Consider the following 21,664-nt stretch of genomic DNA (forward strand, 5'->3'; position numbering starts at 1 on the left):
AGTCACTGGAGGGTGAACATATGTTTTCCATTCTCACAAAATCCTACTTTGTTGTGCTTTTCATTTTCATTCATTCATTCAAAATACTTTAGTCTACCCAAAGTCAAGTTTTGATCCTACTGTATGTTTTAGTTTTGTATCTGTCAGATTATTTGCTGGATGCTTTGGAACAAAAGCATATACATCACAAAATTCATGGAATGTAGAATCATCCAAAACTGAGGTAGGATAAACTAATAATCAAAATATGGGTGAGTGCTAGAAATAAAGGGATGCTTACATTATGTATCAGGAGAAAATGCATCAAATGTTCATTGAAGAATCAAATTATTCTTTTGCGGAAGTTTAAGGTTTTAGTTGAGCATTAGTGAATGAGTGTATGTTCCCTTTATGGAGTAAGAAAGGAAAAGCGTTAGGGAGTGGATATGTGTATGTATGTACCTAGAGGTAGGTGAATAGCCAGTATTTTAGCGAAGTTTATGTAGTTGCATATAATTGAAGTGGAATCCAGAGATTTGTGGAAGGTGGATGTGGGAAAGATGAAGCAACCAGATGACACTGGGCATCTAATGCCGGCAGCATGATTCAAGGATTTATCTTGAGGGGATTAAACTGTAAAGCCAGAATGCTTTCATGATATTCGTGTTTTAAAATGTTAGCGTTCTGATGAAAAAATAATTTAGAAATGATGAAAGTAAGATGCACATTGATTAGCTGGAGCTCTCGTAAAAGCTCAGAACTCATATGAAAAAGGCATACACAAACGCCATGAGAGCTGGAAGACATGGTCATGAACAGGTTTGATGAATTTCTAGCTTTTATCTAGCAAAAGACTATGAAGAAGACAAATATGTCATGCAACCAACTGTAGAAGCATGTGATACACATTAGCAAAGCCTCACTATCTAGTCCCATATCCTGTTTCCTCCCTTTCTGGACACGGGAGACTAAATTTTGTAGTTTTCCTTCCAGTTTGTGGTAACCATGTGATTGAACTCTAGCTAATGTTGTGTGACGGTTCATTCCACAGCCCACTCATTTTGATTCCTCTTCCACAGAGCAAAGACCATTACGTTAACACTGGAAATCATCTGCTGGTCAGGAGTAAGACTCAACAAGCGCAGACACCAAGTTCCTGAAGTACTGCTTGGAAAACACCGTCCTGAATCAGGAAAATTACATGTGAGAAAAACATAAATGTGGGGGTCATTTGAGCAGCTAATAATACCTTTAATAAAAGGCTTTATTTTAAGAAAGTCCACCATGACACGACAGTTTTTTAAAATTTTTCATGTTTATTTTAGTATCTCCATAAGTGTTGATATCATCTTTACATGGGAAATACATTACATACAATATAGAGATTATATATCTGCATCATAGGTAATACAAAATTTTATTTGAAAATTCAATACCAAAGAAAAATAAAAAATGCAATGCTGCATTTCAATGGCAATAATTCAGAAAACATGATCAAAGAATACCAATAATTGTAATAATTCAATCTTACATTTGACTACGTATCTAGAAAGCTGTGCTCCTGGAACAGTAGAACAATGCTCCAAATCTCCATTTAGATAAAGTCATTTACTTATTTGAGTTTACAGCAGAATTTATATAGCTAACTATAAATATATATCAATAGTTAAAGAGATTTTATAGCTTTTTGACATTCAATATATTATGCAAGTTTAAAAAGCTCTGGAAAATGGATGAAGCATCTAAGCTGAATAACTTTCCACTTGTAAAAATGTTTCTTAAAGTGTAGAGCTCTCAGATTTAATACTTAGTCTTGCTGTTTTAGGCACATGGTGAAATGTGGACACTATCCTTTCACAGAACAGTCCTGATGGAATAGTGCAGTCTCCATAAAGCTAAAGCCAAAGTGGTAGAAAAGAGACAAAGAGACAGACAGACAGATACAACTTACTGGGGAAATAATTTAAGAATGCTTAATTGTAACGTTTCTTGTTAAGCAATACAATCATCTCTTTTGACAAGAAGCTGTATTCTTTAACCTTGTGCATTTTATTTTTACATGATTTAGATATATTCTTATCCCTGAAATTACGATGCTTTGGAGTCCATTCAAGTGTCTGACTTACTGCAGAAACGGACTTATATTTCTTTGTGTTTACAGTAGCTTGTCTCATTCTACATTAGGGTCTTACAATAATTTTAATTTGCCACTTAAGAGTTTAGATAAAGGTCTGAAACCCTGTGACTAGCCAGGCCTCCAAGGCAAGCCTTAGCCGTTTGATAAAGCAATTGCAAACACAGGGGATATTCATCTTTGATTAACCCAAATAATAGAAAATTTCCTACGTTGATGTCTGGTGCTGGGAAGCTTCTAAGCAGTAATTCACAAAATATGACTTTTTTTCCACTGGAGAGTTTGTAAAAATTTGTTTGTTGGAGGTAGGGAAGGAAATGTAATTAAAGGCTAAATTCAAACTCACATTTCATTTTAACTAAAAGAATATGTGTGATTTGGACACTAGTCACCTAGGCACTTCCTATTTTAAGGCAGTGCACATTGTCAGAAAATTAAATTATCCAATAACAAAACTACATCTGGCAGAGCCTAACTATGCCAGGTAACTTTAAATAGAAGCTGGAGGGTAATTAACTATGTTGTATCACTGACTTTTGCTGGTAAAAGTTATCTGAAGTCTCTAGTAGTATTGCTATTAAAGAATAAAATGAGAGGAGGTGAAATTAAAACATTAAGCTTCTGGGGATATGTGCATCTTTGAATGTGTCATTCACATTCAAGTGCAAATAACAATACATTTAAAATAAATCTACTCTAGAATTTAATTTCACATATTTTTTGCTTTTACATATGGTCCTTATAAAATGAAGCTGTAGATCAAAAATCATTTAAGAAAGGCCTGCTACACATCATTTCCATTTGGAAAATCAAGGAGCCTTAAATTTGGATTGACTTCAGGTACAAATCTAATCTGAAAATGCCCAATGAAATTATATTTGTGGATGTAATTAGAATATAAAGGAAAGTTACACTTGTTAATTTTCCCAAAGTACTGTGAAAAAGCCTGTTTATAATTTAATTTTTAAATGCGGTATGCTTTTCATGCCATAATGGAGAATGAACCCAGGGCCCTCTCACTCTTGTCCATTTTTAACTTTTATTTTAAGATAGGGTCTCCTTATGTTGCTAAATTTCCCAGAATGGGCTTGAACTTGTGATTCTCCTGCCTTGCGTTCCCACTGTGCTAGGATAGCAGGCATGTGCCATCATGCCTGGCTTAATCAGGTTATGCTTTGAAAAGGATGAATCAAGCCCACATTTGTGTATAATACAGACACAGGGACACACATTTCTCTGTTTAAGAGGAAAAAATGATATAGAGTTTCAAAACAAGATGATAGGAAATTAACAATAGTTATTATATTGCATATTGATACCTTCAAAGTAGTTGCTCAGATTACCAGATATAGGCATGCAAACACATAAAGAATTTAAAAAATCAGGCCCCCAAAACTCAAAGACCCAATCCAAAAATGGGCATCTGAGATGAACACACACTTCTCAGATGAAGAAGTAGAAATAGCAAATAAATATAAGAAAAAATGTTCAACATCACTGATTATTTGAACAATGCAAATTAAAAATACACTGACCCCAGAAAGAATGGCTACCATCAAAACATCAGCCAATAACAAATGCTGGCCGGGCTGTGGGGGAAGGGAACACACATTTCTAAAGCCTAATCTGTTCAAATGTAATCATTTTTGTTTCTGTTATGGAACAGATATCACCTATATGTTCACACTGAAACCAAAGTCAATGTGTACTGTGAATACTGTGTGAGATACACGTTATTTCCTGTGTACAATGTTCAGGAAAATTCGTGCACATGTATAATCTGCAAATCATCTCACTGGCTCTGCAATGTGATATTTCCAGAAAAGGAATCATTTGCCTTTTATGAAAAAAAAGAAACAAAACAACAAGAGCAAAATTTGCTGGAAGAATCTTCAGAGATGCATTGGTTTAGAAATCCAAAATTACTCGGGTTATTCATGGTCAGCAAGTACAAACGAAGACTTTCTTCAAACCAGGAGAGTTAGTGCTTCCCAACATGGAGTTGGCACCAGGAATTTGAGATTGTAATACTTGTCCCAATATTCTGAGGATAAGTTCATTTTATTTACATATATCTATTAACTTACATTCAATAGCTATGTTCAGCCATGTCACAAAACTGGTAACAAGGTTAACAACAGGAAAATGAGAACGTAGGATTAAGAATTTCATAAAGTCATGAGTCAACTTCTAAATAAACTGTATATAATGGGCAAATATAGTAGTTTATTCACCCTAAGACTGACTGTCCATCCTGAAACTCAAAACCATTTGTCAGGTCTGACAAATGTTTTTTTATTATTATTATTAACCTGATATTGTTTTAAAGTCTAATACCCAGATGTTCTTGGTTTTTGATAAAAAGAAAATTAATGAGTCCATCTGTCCAACTGGAGCCTACTTACGTATCTCTGTGGATGGCCAGTGCAGGGCAAAGGGTGATGTTCCTGACATACAGAAGACTCAAAAACATTTCAGATAAAAAGAAAGCTTTCAATTAATCTTTTTAAACACTTTTCTTTTTCATAGTCTACCAAGAAATAGATTCAGGCATGTTCTGAGATCCCTTTAATTCCCTGATCTGTTATTTTTTTCTTCTACTACTTCATTTATAAAACCTTAAAGCAATTGCCTCTGTTGATGCAAGTTGGACTTGGCTATGTTTTGTTGCTTTAACCTTAAGCTTTACTGTAAGCTGTGTAAACTAAAATTATAGATTTCTCTTCATTTTCCAAGTTGTTTCCCTCTAAGAAATCCCTTCTGTCTTTTTCCTCAGTTAAAAAGAAAGACTAAAAATGTGTTTGAACAGAAACTGTGGCAGTAACAATGACCTTGGCTGAAGTTTTGGCTCAGTACATCCCATATGGACCAAGAGGAAAATTCCACCTAAGGTAGATTGAAGGTCATCAGGGCCTTCTCAAAGCATTTTCAATGAAATAATTTCATTCCATTTCTTTTTTTCTAAGCATTGAACATAAGAAATCATGGTACAAATAGGTTCAGTATGCACTGTCTCTTGACATGTGAAATATTGACATTTTGTAGCTCACAAGAGTCTGATCTTTGATTTTTGTCTAGAAGCTTGAAATATCCTTTGAATTAAGGTTCTCCTTTAGCTGGGAAGTTTGTATGTAAATCCCATTTGTACTAATGGGACTATGTGTGTAAATTATAGTTCGAGGAGATGTGACCGTTCCCCATGGGACTGATGTGTTGGTTTAAAAATTACAATGTGTAATACGTCTCTTATCCTGCAGATCATAATAATTTTATAGTGCGATTAGCTAATCCAAATTTAGTGACTATATTCAAATGAAGGTATTATCTTTTATTCATATCCAACCTTCTACTTAGGAAATCACAAATGTCTATAATTTAACTATTTGTAGGCTGCTCTTGAGGCCTCTCCTTTTCCCAACTCATTCATGAACATATTCAGTAAAGTTCATTATAAGAACGCTAATTTTAAAAAATGGAGCATATTTAAAAATGAGGCTTGCAGCTGTCCCGGGGCAGAGAGGGAAACCAAGAATTCTAAGATATTCCTTGATTTTAGTTTTTAGTAATTGTTTAAGATCACTTCTTTTGAATAAATAGAGTAGACTCCAATTATTTGTCAATAAGCACTTTTCCGGTAAAGGTTTTAGTGATTTCTAGAGTTTAATTTTATTTATTTCCATTTCTTCAGCCTTAGTGCTTACACTATAAACTGTAATTTAAAGTGGCAGGAGAGAGCTCAGTGCTTATTTCTTTGGAAGGAAGGGGCAGTACTGGGAATTGAACCCAGAGCCTTTGCAGAGCTGTAGACTCAGCGTTTTTTTTTTTAATTTTAATTTTACTGTGAGATAAGTTCTTATTAAATTGCACAGGCTGGGCTCAAACTCGCTATCTTCCTGCCTCAGTCTCCCAGAAAGTGCCCATTAAGTATGTGCTACCATACGCAGCTTCAATGTTCATTTTAAGAGGAGTATTTTACTATAATCTTTACATTTATACTATATTTATAAAGTCAATGTAATATTATGGATATAAAGACTCAGAAAAATGAATATTGTACTTTCAATTTCCTATCAAGATTTTAAAGTTAATTTAAAATTGGCAGGTTTTTTTGACCCTATGTGTAGTCAAGGACATAGATTTGACATCCTGCTTTTCTGATATCACCCATCTAACTTGCAACATTCATCCACACAGGTTGATTTTTCTTTTAATTTTTATTTTTCCTTAGTACATGTTTGTAGTACATAATGATTATATGCCTCATGGGTATTTTTAAAATTATCCTTGCCAACTTGCAAACGCAATTTGACTCGTATTTCATGGAACTGGCAATGTTTTTCTCTGTGAAAGTCCTTTCTTCGTTATTTTCTTTTCCATATTGTTTAACTTTCTGCTTTGCACCTGGAAAACAAGATTATTTTAAAAATGCGTGTTGTCGTTGGATTTCTAATCAGTTTAGCTCTGTCCAAAATCTTGAAACATACATGGAGAATCTGAATATATATGTTAAAAACCAACATTCTAGTGACTAGTATAACTTTGTAAAATGAGACAACATGATACAAAATATAAAATACAGCAAACTGCCACCATTTCTAGGATCTGCTTCCATAGTTATGATGAATCTGTTCTTTCCCATTAGACATCAGACATTTTAGTCCTCTCCCTGAGATCATCAGTTCACACCAGCCTGTTCTGGACAGTACTTCAGCAATGGTGGCTTTCTTTTGTTTCCTCAAATATGTGAAAGCTCTTCTCACCTCAGGACCTTTGCCGATGACATTTCTTCTATCTGGAAAGCTCTTCCTCTGACTAGCTACTTTTCATCCTTATTAAAGTTAAATGTTGTGTCACCTGTGAGATTTTATGACAACACAGTCTAAAATATCTCGCTCTGACACAGCACCATACTGTTGTCTTTCAGTGCACTGATCACAATACACAGTTGATTTTTATTTGCTTACCTGCTGGTTTACTGTCATTTTCTGTCACTAAACTGTAAGTTCCATGAAGGGCTCATCTTCTCTCCTGGCCAGTCTAAATCTGGAAGCCAGCACAGTCTGTGGTACACACTACATTAATCAGTTTAATCAGTGCATAATAATTACCTTAAAATAATGGGTTTAATGTTGGCATATTCACATATGCACACATTTTGACATTATCTACTCTCCCTGTTGTTCTCCATTTTTCTCTCCTTGGCTCCTCTGTACATCCCCATTTTGTTCTCTAAATTTCCCTTCCATTTTGATGACACCTTTGGACTTTATCTACAACCAGCATATGATGAAAAGCATGTGATAATTGTTGTACTGAATTTTTATTATTTAGAAAGGTTATTGATTTTGAGGGGGACAGGAGGGTTCCAGGAATGGAACTCAGGACCTCATGTTTGCCAGAGAGGTGCTGCACCACTGAGCTAAACCCTGGTCCCAAGTTATTGATATTTAAATTTGATATTTTTATTTTAAAGAGAATAAAAATAACTATACAGAATTTCCAAACAAGATCATAGGAAATCAATGACAGTTGTTATATTTTACATTGTTATTTTTAAAATAGTTGTTCAGATTACCAGTTATAGGCATGTGAAATTGGTCAAAAGAAAAAAAATCAAGCATTAACGGTTCCTGTCAATAAACTAATAGAAATTAGTAGTACAATTATCTTAGCTATTTGGTGTGTGTGTGTGTGTGTGTGTGTGTGTGTGTGTGTGTGTGATGTCTTTCTTTTGTCCTTTCCCTCTGAGTTGATTTTATATCCACCAATATTGCTGAATTTATTCACCAGATTTAAAACCCTTTTGGTGGCACATTTAGCATCTTATAAATTTAGGACCATATCATCCGGAAGTAGGGTGAAATTGAATTCTTCCTTTCCTGTTTGTATCTCTGTTAAACTTCTCTTGTCCAATTGCTCAGAAGGAAAACAACACATAACAGTAATGACTCCCACATATACAGGAAACAGATCTAGCAATACAGCTGTATCCAAATTAAAATTAAAAAATGCACCACCAATAACAATAAATAGAAAGGGACAAAGATAGAATAGAGCACACTAACAAGTCAAAAGTGGATCACATAAAACATAATAAAGCAAACAACCAAAAATGTACAGGAAAAGTAAAGTTAAAAGAGAAAGAAAAACAGTAAAAAGAAAGAACTTAAAAATTGAGAAAACCAGGAATAAAAGTAAAGAAGTTTCCTCAAAAATTTAATCTCTAAATAGAAATTCCATTTGACCCAGCTAATTCCCTACTAGGCATTTTTCCAAAAGAGTTAATGACATAATGTTACAATGATGTATGGTAATGTTTATAGCAGCCCAAGTCATAATAGTCAAATACTGAAAGAAACCTGTATGCCCATCAACAAATATGTGGAGTACTATGCTGCTATAAAAAGGATAAATTTTAACCTTTGCTTGGTAAATGGATGAACCTTGAGAATATAATGTTAAGTGAAATGAAAGAGACACACACTCACATACTGTATGGTTTCTCTCATGTGAGATTTAAGTATAAATGAAAACCCAAGATAAAACATAGATAAAACAGGGAGATAGATGTAATATCAATGGGATGGGGACCAGGAGGTAAAGGAAGTGGGGTGGAGAGGTGGCAAGAGGATGTAATAAAAAGAGAATCAAGATGTGTCATGTACATTTACCATATTTTCACAATGAAAGTAGTCACTATCACAGACATGTGCTATTAAATAAAAAAAAATTTTAAAAAATTAAAATCTAACTAAAAAAGAGATAAAAATAAAATAATCAGGTTTAGTTTAAATTTCAGACAAATGGTGAAAAATAAAACAAAATAAAAATGATAAAAAATAGAAGGGATGGAGAAAATGAAGAAGGAAAAAACATACAAGAAACAAAAAATAGAAACAAAGTCAAAAATTCATCCTGGATGAGGAATTTGGTTTAGAGATGGTGTCCACTGGCCATGGGGTGGACAGCGGGAAGCTGCTGCAACCTGTTTGCGTCCTCTCGATCTGCATGAAAACTCATCTAGCACAGTTTCACAGGTTATGGGGGCACAGTAAATGACTGAGTGCCACCAGGAACTTTTCACATTCCCCTACTTAAGCAGTATCCAGGGTCAAGTTGTTGTGTGGATGGAGTCACCCTCACACCGAATCCCTGCACCAGACTGAAATTAGTCTGGACTGCGGGTTTCTCCTACAGGTAGGTCTATCTGTTAACCGTTCACGTTGCAGGTTGTTCGCACTGTCCACTTACCTTATGATTGTGGTCTCAGGTTTTCTGCCTGCAGCCTGGGAGCTGGAATTGAATTGACAAATTTCTCTGTGTCCTTCTCTATGTTGCCTTGCCATATCTCACTCTATTTATATTTCCATTCTCCATTGATTCCTGTTGTTCTTTCTCTCAACAGGATACAGTTTCTCCTTGATTGTCCTGACTCTTGTTTGTCAGAGAATCACGCAAATTTTACTTCTATTCTTCTAACTTTGCATTTTACCTAATTATTTTTAATTAAAGGATAATTGAAGGTTGTGACATCAGCAAAACAGAAAAGTCTTGCCTAGAAAACTTCCATCTGAGTGACACAAAAATACATGGGTAAAATTGGAGACAATGTTACAAGCTAACACTCCCCAAGTGCTACAGTCAGAGTTTGAGAGAATTAACTGTAGACATCTAGAGGCAGAGAGTCTTACTAGAGCCAAAAAGACTTGAACATTGGCAGAAATCATAGGTGGAATATGGGGAAGTTAGTAGGATTTAAACTAATCTGCTTGTGGGGAAGATAGCACCGTTTATTCAGACATTAAATGATTACTTTTGATTACTTATTGTGTTTCGGAAGCTGAGGTATAGGGGGAAGAAAAATAGCAAAGGCTGCCCTCAGAAAGCAGCATTACTCACTGGCAAGCTTTTGAAATATTACCTCTTTCTAGCTTTCAGCCTCTTCATCTGAAACACTGGGATAAAAGTAGTCAGTTCTCAATGCTATTGGTGTCCCGCCAAGGTCTTCTCTTCCCCCAATTCTGTGTGATCCTTCTCCTGGTTTCCACTTACCTGTTGCTAACAGCTCCTGAATTTTCAAGTGTAATGGGTGAAGTTATTGGTCTTGGTTGCTTGACCATAGTATTATGTTGAAATACATTTCAAGGGTGCTTTCTAGAGCCCCAAAATAGTTATTATGATTAATTTGTGATATTTTGATAGGGTATGGGAGGGTGGAGTTCCAGTGTGAAGTAGGGAATCTCATCTCTGCATATGCCAACTAGAGCATGAGGAGCCCTTAATAAGGCTTTTATAATGAAACCAATTCTAATTTGAAGCCTGGACTGGGCTGAAGACTGTATGAATATGCAAAACAGATGTTAGTTGTGTTATTAAATAAGAGTCAGTATGCTTTGTTAGCTGACTGCCTGTGGATGGTTGAACAATGAAGGTGACAAGGTACATAGCGAGACAAAAGAACAAAGTCTGTACTGAGACATGAACCCGACTGACCATTTATTTTGTCTCACTTTCAATTGGGGTTCTTGAGATGGGACTTGTCACTTTGCTTATATCAAAACCCTCAATTCTCCTTTAATTAAAAATAATTAAGTTAAAAGAAAAGATAGAAAAATAGAAGGGTTTTAGGCAACTTTGTTAGATAGAAATGTTATAGGCAATCAGACAGGGTAGATCCTCAAAGGAGCCAGTGCTGATGAGATGCCTTACACCTGTGAGAGAAACAGACCGCCTCACCCGCCCCCCAGCTGTGGGCCAGACCGCAAGACAGACGACAAAGCAAATGCACCCAAAGACCTCCTGAAGGATAAACATCAAGGACTGATATTTGAAGTAGGTCTCTATCACCTTGAGAAAGCCAGGAAGAGTCACTAAATCAACTCACTGCGGGAAAGGCCCCTGTTCTGTTTTCATGCCAGCTTGCTACGTGACTTGCTTTCCCATTTGATCCCAATTTAATCAATTTACCTGAGCAATTATAATCTTATTGACTGACCATATTTTCTTCTCACCTCATGCCCACCTTGGAAGTTCCAATGTTTCCCACCTTGGACCTGCCCCATCTTGTGGATTTGCTCTATAAAAATCCATAGAAATGCCAGGTTTCTTGACAACCCACTCAGGTCCCCTTTGGTCTCTCTCTCAGACAGAAGCTTTCTTTCCCCCAATAAATATATTCTCCTCTTAACCTTTGTTGTTCCCAAAATTCATTCTTCTATTTTAGAGAACACAAACTCATCCAAGATATCTAGCAAGTTGGGTCTTTCTTTCCCCTATATCAGAAGCTTTGTGTGACTCTCAGAAAAATTACCTCTGAGAGAAAGATGAAAGTAAGTATCTTGAACATGGAAGCCAGTTTGAGAACAGACAGTGCAAGTCATTTAACAAGTCTAATGAGAGGACCATGAAGAGCAAACTAGCAGTTGGAGATGGTGTTTAGAATAACAAACAGAGGTCTGGAGGTATAACTCAGTGGCACAAGCTCCTGCCTGGCAAGCACAAGGTTCTGAGTTTTGATTCCTAATACCAAAAAAAAAAAAAAAAAAATAGGGAACAGAATATAAATATTTTGGAGAAGATGGTGCAAATAGGGAACTAATATGACTAGGTCAGGTTTTCAATACTTTCTACATCTTACGTTGGTTTGCTCCTATATCATGTAATTTTCCCAAGTCATATATGAAGATTATTTCTACAGAAAGTAAAATGACAAGTCCATTTCTTAGACTTTGAGGAACTTGAGATCCAAATGCTAATGCAAAAGCTAAATTGGAACTCATAATGATAGTTTTGCTTCAATTAAACTTTATGTACCTTTCTCTTTACCTAAACTTACCTTTACATTTTTCATGTTGTTTTTAATTTCTATACGTTAAGTAAATAAATATATGTATTAGGTAAGAAACCTAATTAGATCCAGAGAGTCTAGCTGATCTATTTCTTAGGTTTCCAGATAAGAGCCTCTAATATCCTTTAAAAAGCAAGGAAACTTTCCGCAGTCCTACAGGAAAAGGAGGCAGAGACAACATATATGAAAGAGAATTTAGTCACAATTGGAAATGCAGAAGTGTTCTGAGAATACAAGAAAGGAGCGGGGCAGATAGAGTTCTTAAGATCAGCTTTAGGGTCTTCCTATTTCAAAAGCACTGAAGAGGAAAACAACTGTATACTCTTATAATTCTAATCTTAATAATTCTAGTGCTAAAATAGGGAACCTAATCATTGTCTTTGGACTTTAACCTCAGTCCACTTCTTTAGAGAGCAGAAGAAAAGAGAGAGAAACAGACAGCATTAAGTTAGCCCCAGAAAACTCATAGAACTTAAGTTCCAGGGGATAAGAGATATTTGAGAACATTTCAAATTTTTGAAAAAAAAAAAAGGTATTTGACAAAAAAGAAACTATGACCCTAAAGTTTCCTTTTAATGCATTCTCAAAACTGAGAAGAGTGTGTATGTGTGTGTGTGGGGGGGGGGTTCTTAAAAATGACGGAGTGCTAAGTGTCAGCTACTCAGCTTCTCCAGAACAAAGTTCAGGGAGTCTGGAAACAACAACCCAGAGAGCAATCAAAGGGAGTTCAAGTCATAAGAAATCCACAGGGGAACTGACAGAGGAGAAGAAGAAAATAGGATTTAGTACTACAGGAGAAATAGCTCACTGCCACAGAGCTAAGACTGAACAGTGCGGCTGGAGCAGCTGTGTAGCTGACCTGGCAGGCGGGAGATCAGGGAAAGCAAATTTGCTCCTCTCTGAGAGACTGAGACCTGACCTGGACTGGGACAGTCTTGTGCTGTTGGAGGGAGCAGTGAGAGCACAAGACACTTTCTCGAGTGGCCCCCTTTGCAGTCATCAGCTGGTGAGACAACAAGAGCAGCACCCCGCTCACAAGCAAGCAGAGTAGCAGCTAGTGGATAGGAGGGCCATTTTGTCTCATAGTGCTGAGGCATGAACTCCAGCAGAACAACCCAGGGTGGCTTCAGCGTCAGTGGCCTGGAGTGAAATGCGGGAAGGGCCATCCAGTCACAGTAGACAGCTGGCAGTTGAACAACAGACTGGGGTAACTCAGCTGCGAGGTAGGAGCTTGGATCCAGACTCCACTCTAATCAACACCAAAAGCCAGTCTTCACCCTAGCTACAAAAGACTAGAAGTAACACCCTGTTCTGTGACTGGCCAGACGAAAAGGCCAGAGGCCTTTGCTGGTGATGGGACAAGGGCACCTCCTGTAGCCCATGCCCTCCATCTTGTGACCAGCAGTGTGATCAAGCAGACAGCCTTGGGTGGGACGAGGGCACCCCCACCTGCCCTGTGACCACCAGGGAAATGACCTTGACTGGCTGAGGACAAGGTCATTCCCCTCAGCGTACAACGAACTCACTTAAGAGGAGTCAACAGTGTGGCCAAGGTGAGCTCTACTCCCAGGGGAATCTTACAGCAGACTTGGTGGAGTTATTTGTTACAAATTCTGGCACTGACTAGGGAAGTAACACCAAACTTGTGGCACCAGAGGAATTTATTTTAGTGATTTCTTTCTATTTTTATTAACCTTTTGTTTTAGGGGGCCCAGGTTTTGACTTTTATTGTTTGGCTCGTTTTCTCCATCCTGCCTCTTTTCTCAACAGTCTTTCTGTGTTCTCTACTATTTACAGGTAAATGAACACTGTCCTGCTGTGCCTTGAAATTCTTTTGCCTTCTTCTTCATTCTTTCTCTCCTGTTCTCTTCTCCAGCTTCCAAAAGTTTGGTGATCATTCTTCATCCTTCAGCCATGGTTCTACCATATTTCCCTTCAGCTCTTGCTCTGTTTTGTCCCCTAGCTCCCTTAAATTCCCCTTCCCCACAGGATAAAGTCACCCTACCATGGAGAAATCCACTGCATACAAATTACTGGTCTATGGTGGATATTGTTATATAACGATAGATCTTATACAATTACAAATACCAAATTATCACTTACCACAGATTATAAGTTTCTAGGCTGGCCACCTGATATTGTTATTGCTAACTGTACTACTTTAGCCAAGATGCCACACTTGCTGTAATCAGTTGTTTATATTTGTATGATAACACTCTGATAATCTGGAGTCACAATCATCCCAATAGCCCAGCAGCAAACAACTAGGTGCTGAGTGAAATAGATAGCAACACCCCATCCTTAATAAAGTGGTAAGATAAGATTGTGGGGCAGACACAAAAAACAAAAGCCAGTTACACCTAGAAAACATCTTGGAGGAATAGACATTTCCTAGGGAAGCTTTGATATCAGTGATAAAGATACATAACATAAGAAAAATATAAATAACAACACTGAAAACAAATTAAAATAAAAAATAGAAAATGACAAGATGAAGAAACAAAAGCTAATCCTAGACTTCCAGCACACCAAAGACAAATCAAGAGACAAATGAGATATAGGAAATCAGAAGCCACTCATTTGAATTTACTAGAATGATAGTAGAAGAAATTAAAAAAAAATACATGTACATAAGGTTATAGAAGATATTGAAACAAAAATAATCTCACAGCTTAAAAAGAAAGATGAAGACCATAACGATGGACTTGCTAAACAAATTTAGAGTAGACATAGATCAAAAAGAGGAGTGCAGAAAAATAATGAAAATCATGAATGCCCCATATATGAAAAAAGGCAAAATAAGAAAGAGTCAAATAGATAATCAAAAATTAAAAATTCCAGTGAAAGTTTGCAAAACCATATGAAAGAAAGTAAACACAGAATATCAGACCTAGAAGCCTGGATCATGGTTAGTGAACACACAAAGAAAGATTTCTTAAAAATAGCAAGGGACCAAGAAAAAAATATCTAACACTGCAAGACAATGCAAGGAAGAATGACATAAGACTGATTGGAGTCAATGAAAATGCAGGAGTCAGCAGAAACAACATAAGAAATCTGTGCAGGGATGTAAAAGCAGAAAACTTCCCAAGCATGGGAAAAGAATTTGACATACAGACAAGGAAGGCATACAGCACTCCAATTAGTTTGACCAAAGTAAATCTACACCAAGGCATATAATAAAGATTCTAGAATTTCAGAACAAGCACAGAATATTAAAAGGTGTCAGAGAAAAGAAACAAATTACCTAAAAAAGAAAGCCCATCAGAATCATAGCAGATTTTTCAAAACAAACCCTTAAGTCAAGGAGAGTTTGGAGGGAAGTATTTCAAGTCCTGAAAGAAAACAGATTTCAACCCAGATTGATATATCCTGCAAAACTGTCCTTCAGAAGTAACGGACAAATAAAATACCTCCACAATAAAAACTGAAGGAATTTATGACAAAGGTGACTCTACAAAAGTGGACTCTACAAAGAGTTCTCAAAGATGTTCTAGAAAGAGAAAACAAATCCCACAATTCCAAGAGTATGAATAGAAAGAAGCTGCCAGACTGGGTAAGCAATTAAACAGAGGAGAAAGACAGGGAATCATCAACAGGAAAATTATATCAAAAAGACAATCCAATACATCACAGTTGTCTACATCAGTGTAAATGGTATCAACTCACCAATCCAAAAAAATAGACTGGCAGAATGGGTCCAGAAAGAAGACCTAACAACATCCTGCATTCAAGAAACACATTTAACTCAAAAAGCAATTCATAGACTGAATGTCAGAGGATAAACAACAATTCTCCATGTGACAGAAACCCAGAGAAAAGCAGGGGTAGATATTCCATTCACAAACAATGTGGACTTCAAGCCAAGACATCAAAAGAGATAAAGAAGGCCACTATATGCTTATTAAGAGAAAACTGCAAAAGAAAAGATAATGATCATAAATAACTATGCATCCACAAATACAAGACAAATATTAACAGCCATGAAAAATCAAATGAGCACTAACACAGTTGTAATAGGGGAACTTAATACCCAATTGTAGCAAATAGATCAACTATACAAAAAGTCAATAAAGGAATATCAGAACTGAACCAAACCTGTGAACAAATAGGCTCAGTAACTGCTACATAATGTTCCATGTCACAACATCAGAATACACATTCTCATCAGCAGTACATGGGACAGTCTCTAAGGTAGACCACATACTAGCCCATAGAACATGCTTAAGTAAATGTGAAAGAACTGAAATTATTCCATGCATATTATCTGACCAGAGTGAAATGAAATTGGGAATCAGTGGCAAAAGAAACTACAGAAACTTCATAAACACAAGGAAATTGAGCAAAACCCTTCTCAACAACCAATGGATAACAATGAAATTAAACAATTTCTACAATTAAATGATAATTCCAATAAAACATACTGGAATTTATGAGATGAAATGAAAGCAGTAACAAAAGGAAATTAATAACAATGAATTCTCACATCAGGAAAACAGAAGAAGCTCAAATAAAAACCTAAAGTTGAACCTCAGGCTTCTCAAAAAGGAAGCACAAATCAAACTGAAATCTTGTATAAGGGAGGAAATTATAAATATCAGAGCAAAAATTAATACAATTGAGACTAGGTAAGTAATACAAAAAATAAATTAATTGAAGACTTGGTTCAATTAAAATAAAACTGAAGAGGTGGTTCAGTTTAAATACAATTGACAAACCTTTAGCCAACCTTATCAAACAAGGAGGGAGAAAAGACTGAAATTCATGCAGTTCAGAATGAGAAGGGTGAGATCACAAAGGAGCCTGTGGAAATCCAGAAGTTTATCAACACCTACTCTGAGAACCTTTAAGCTAATATGATAGAAAACACAGAAATCAACAGATTTCAAGCTAAATATGAATTACCAAATTTGAATGGAGAAGATATAAAAATTCTAAATTACCTGATGTCAGTCAGTGAAATTGAAAATATAATTAAAAACCTACCAACAAAGAAAAGCCCAGGTAGATTCACTGGATTCACTGCTGAATTCTAAAAGAAATTTAGAGAAAATTTAATGCCAATACTCCTCAAATTCTTCAATGAAATTGAAAGAGCAGCAATTCTCTCTGATACCTGGAGGCAAGCATTAATCTCCCAAACCACAGGGAGACCCAACCACAAAAGAGAACTACAGGCCAATGTCCCTAATGAACATAGGCGCAAAAATCCTCAACAAAATACTGGCTAGGGGCTGGGGGTTTAGCTCAGCGGCAAAAAGCCTGCCTGGCAAGTGCAAGGTCGTGAGTTCGGTTCCCGGTACCGGAGAAAAACCAAAAACAAAACAAAACAAAACAAAACAAAACAAAACAAAACAAAATACTGGCAAATAGAATGCAGCAAATAGTCAAGAAGATTATTATATGCCATGACCAAGTTGGATTTCTCCCAGGGATGGAAGGGTGGTTCAACATATGCAAATCAGAAAAGAAATACACAATATTAACAGAACCAAGGGAAAGAAGACTGATCATCTCAGGAGATGCGAAAAAGCATTTGACAAGGCCAAATACTAATTTATGATTAAAAAAACCCTACAGAAAATTGAAATAGATAGTCTTTATCTCAATCTGATAAAAGCCATCTATGACAAGCCAATAGCCAACATCATACTAAACCTGAAAACTTTTACTCCAAAATCAGGAAAAAGCAAGAATGTCCACTATCACCATCTCTATTCAATATAGCTCTGGAAACATTATCTAGAGAAATTAGGCAAGAGAAACTGAAGGAATAAAGATAGAAAAAGAAGACGTTAAATTGTCTTTATTTGCAGATGACACGGTACTCTACATAGGTGACACCAAAAGACTTCCAGATTTAATAACCAGATTCAGTCACATAGCTGAATGAAAGGTCAACAACCAAAAATCAGAGGCAGGACTTAATGCTGCAGGTCCCAGGCTGGCAGTCACCCTGGGGCTCCCAGACCCTCAGCCAGGCTTGAGGATGCTCTCCCAGGCTGACCAGGCAACAGACACAGGGAAGAAAATCCAGGGGACCCATAGGGTTTCACCCACCCCTGAGATATCCAGCTCCAGACCCTGACCCCACACAGCCACCTCTGTATCCAGTTAGGCGTGAGGCCTAGCCTGTCCCTTGCCTCACCCAGTCTTATTAAAAAACCCCAGCAAAAAGAGAGAGAAAAAAAAAAGCATTCTTGTGTACAAACAACAAACTCACTGAGAAAGAAATTAATGAAGCATCTTTTACAATAGCATTGGAAAAAAAAATGAAGTACTTAGGAATCAATCTAACAAGGGATGTAAAAAACCTCTACATTAAAAACTGCAGTACTCTGTAAAAGGAGCTTGAACAGGATATTAGAAAATGGAAAGATATCCTTTGCTCTTGGGTTGAAAGACCAAATGTAGAAAATGATCATAGTTCCAATCAAAATACCATTAGCATACACCACAGAACTAAAGAAAACATTCCTAAAATCCATTTGGAACCAGAAAAGACTTATAATAACAAAAACAATTCTGGGCAACAAAGGCAAGGCAGTGGGCATCAAAATCCCTGACTTGAAATTATACTACAGAGCTACCGTGACAAACACAACATGGTATTGGCAAAAAACAAAAACCACCAAAACAACAACAACACAAACAAAAAGTGAGCATCAATGTAACAGGCAACAAAAGGCAGGAACAACTTCACACACACTCAGCCATTTTATCTTTGACCAAGGTGCCAAGCACATTCACTGGAAGAAACTGAAGAAAAAAACCTCTTTAATAAATGACATGGAAAAAAGTGGCTTTCCACATGCCAAAACTAGACCCATGTCTCTCACCATGCACTAAACTAAAATAAAAATGCATCAAAGATCTAAATATTAAAACAGAAACACTAAATCTGCTGGAAGAGAGAATAGGTAGAACACTTGAAGATAGAACTATAGGCCAAGACTTCACGAACAAAACTCCAACTACATGGGAAATACTACAAAGAATCAACAAATGTGCTGTCATCTTGTTAAAAATCCTTTGCTCAGCAATAGAAATACCTAGAGTGAAAACATAACCCATAGAATGGGAAAAAGTCTTAGCCAGTTTTTCTTCAGAAAAAAGGACTAATATCTAAAATATATAAAGAGTTGAAAAAATCAGACCCCTCAAATTTAAAGTTGCAATACAAACATGGGCATCTGAAATAGATACTTCTCTGAAATACAAATGGTGAATAAATACATGAAAAAAATGTTCAACATCATTGATCATTCAGAAGATGCAAATTAAAACAATGCTGAGATTTCAACTCATTCCAAAAAGAATGGCTATTTCAAAATATTAGTAACAAGTGCTGATGGGCCTGTTGGGAAAAAGGAATCCTTCTCCACTGTTGGTAAGAGTGTTGACTGGTACAGCCACTGTGGAAATTTCTCAAAATCTAGGGCTAAAGGTTCCATTTGACCCCATCATTCCCCTTCCTCATATCTTCCCCAAAGAACCAAAGGTATCATATCACAGTGATATATATGCACCCATGTTTATAATAGCACAGTTTGTAATAGCTAAATCTTGGAAACAGCACAAATGCCCAACAACTCATGAATGGATAAAAAAAAATGTGGTTTTTTTAATACAAGGGAGTACTACACAGCCATAAAGAAAGGCAAACTTCAGATATTCATAGTTAAATGGATGAACCTTGAGGCCATGCTCTTGAGTGAAATAAAGTAGATACATATGAGGAAATATCACATTGTGTCTCTGGTGTAAGAAACTGAAAATACTGTAAATAAAAAAGAAAGTGCATAATAGATATCATGTAATAGGAAATAATTGTTTAGAAGGATAGGGTAATTGGAGGGGAGTAGACAAGAAAAGAAAGAAATGAGAAAAGAAGGATAAAATGTAAACAAAGCCTTGTGAGTAAGGAGGGTTAATGCGGTTGAAGGAGGGAGCAGGAAAAAAAGAGAAATTAAGATATATCATGTGCGGGTACAGACTCCCTATGATGAATGTGATCGTTGTGTATATCTAAAATGCTCCAGTACACTTAATTTAAAAAAAACTAGGAAGTGTTAAAAAAAAGCACACAATGATGGGGCTTAGGCATAGCCTTGTTATCATGAGTAACAGAGGAAAATGAAGCCGAGGAAGCAACCTTTGATCCTTTCAGGTAATGGTTCAGAAATGATGGTAGCTTTTGTCTGTCAGCTGTCCTAATGTATCATTTCTTAAATAGTGTTAACTATCAGTTCAGATAAATGTGAAATTCAGTTTTTTAAACATATATGAACTATAGATACATAACTGACATTACTTTAAATTATACAATAAAAGGATGACTCATTTATCAAGTATTTTGAGAAAGAGTATTAAAATTTCCCTCTCTGAGGTCCCTTTCAGAGGTTACACTATACCAATATAGATTTGGGAGCTTACAAGCTAGACAATATTGTGAGTGTGGAACAAAGTCTTCCTTAAGTCATTGGTGAGTGGTCACTTTAATTTTGAGTTCCCTAATGAGGCAGCAGGATATTGTGTGGCAAAGCTGGCTGGGGGAGTAGGCATGACCCGTCACTCACAAAATACCAGGACACATGTGCCGAACAGTTCCCAAAGCCCTGAACAGGGTCTTCTCATGATAACCGGAGCAGGTTTTTGATAGGATGACCTAAGCCTGAGAAGCGGGTGATACAAAGCAGACAGTGAGTTTTGTCACTGTGTTCTGTCTTGCATGGTGACCTGCCCACTTGCTGCAGGGTATACTTTATTTCTTTGACTTGGCCCAAATTCCTTCTGCAGAGCCTGTTTGTTTTCCTATCTTTATTAAAACTCTGCTACTGTTTGCACTTCTCTTGACCAATTCTTTGGTCAGGAAAGAGAAAAACCTAGAAACCACCTCCAGAAGGGAACTCAGCACCTGAAACCTAGTAATATATCTGGCTTAGTCAGCCAGGAGGCCAGCTAAGGCACTTTGGGACCATTTTTTTGTTTCTCTGTTTCTGTCTAAAATGCCATGATGTTTTCTTTTCTTCCTTTTCCCTCTCTCTTCTCTAGGCTGGAGAAGTTAGGAGATATTTCTCATAGTGTCAGGAACTGTGTCCTGCTTTTCTCGCCGTATAGGGGAGTGGAATACAGGGTCTCTCTCTCTCTCTCTTTTTTTTTTTCTTTTGCTTTCTTCTTAGCAGGTGAGAGCCTTGCAGACCTGCCTCACCGTTATCTCCTCATTTTCTTTTTTTCCCTATTCACTGCCCTTGTCTTTATTTTTCCCATTTGTAACCACTCAATGGGCTTGAGTTAAATACCCAGAGAGCCTGTTACTATGCCCCTTTGTCATTGTGTTTCTAATTCTCAATGATATTTTGCTATTGTATTGGGGAAAAATAGCTACTGGGAATGTGCTAGCCTGCCTGAGTATCTGCCCATATCAGTTTACTCCTTTTTTTGCTCAAAGTTTCCTCTGTACTTTTCCCTTCCCAGGGATTTATTCACAAAAGTTCGTTCACCTCTTCCTTATTGCAGTTCATCACATGAATCAACAGTGTGGTTCCACCATGTTTGATCTCGAGTAACCTCACGATCACCAGAAAATTTCACCTTGTAGACAGAAGATAAGCTTGTGATTTTAGGGAACATGTGGGTTTTCTCCCACTTTTCTTTTAAATTAGGGTAGGCCCTCCCTTGCTGCTTCTAAGAAAATATAGATA

At 36.7% G+C, this 21,664-nt stretch overlaps 1 long non-coding RNA gene across 2 annotated transcripts in view; it reads right to left on the reverse strand.

Annotated features, from left to right (window-relative positions):
• Positions 1–6,438: 6,438 nt before the first annotated feature.
• LOC106149213 overlaps positions 6,439–21,664 on the reverse strand; it is an 18,451-nt gene continuing 3,225 nt past the window's right edge. For both annotated transcript variants that reach the window (XR_001235232.1, XR_001235231.1), the window contains exon 3: positions 6,439–6,514. This is a non-coding gene — a long non-coding RNA (uncharacterized LOC106149213). The remainder of the gene's footprint in view (positions 6,515–21,664) is intronic.

Source organism: Chinchilla lanigera, unplaced genomic scaffold (assembly GCF_000276665.1).
Source record: "Chinchilla lanigera isolate Chin_1 unplaced genomic scaffold, ChiLan1.0 scaffold00039, whole genome shotgun sequence".
Taxonomy (NCBI): Eukaryota; Metazoa; Chordata; class Mammalia; order Rodentia; family Chinchillidae; genus Chinchilla; species Chinchilla lanigera.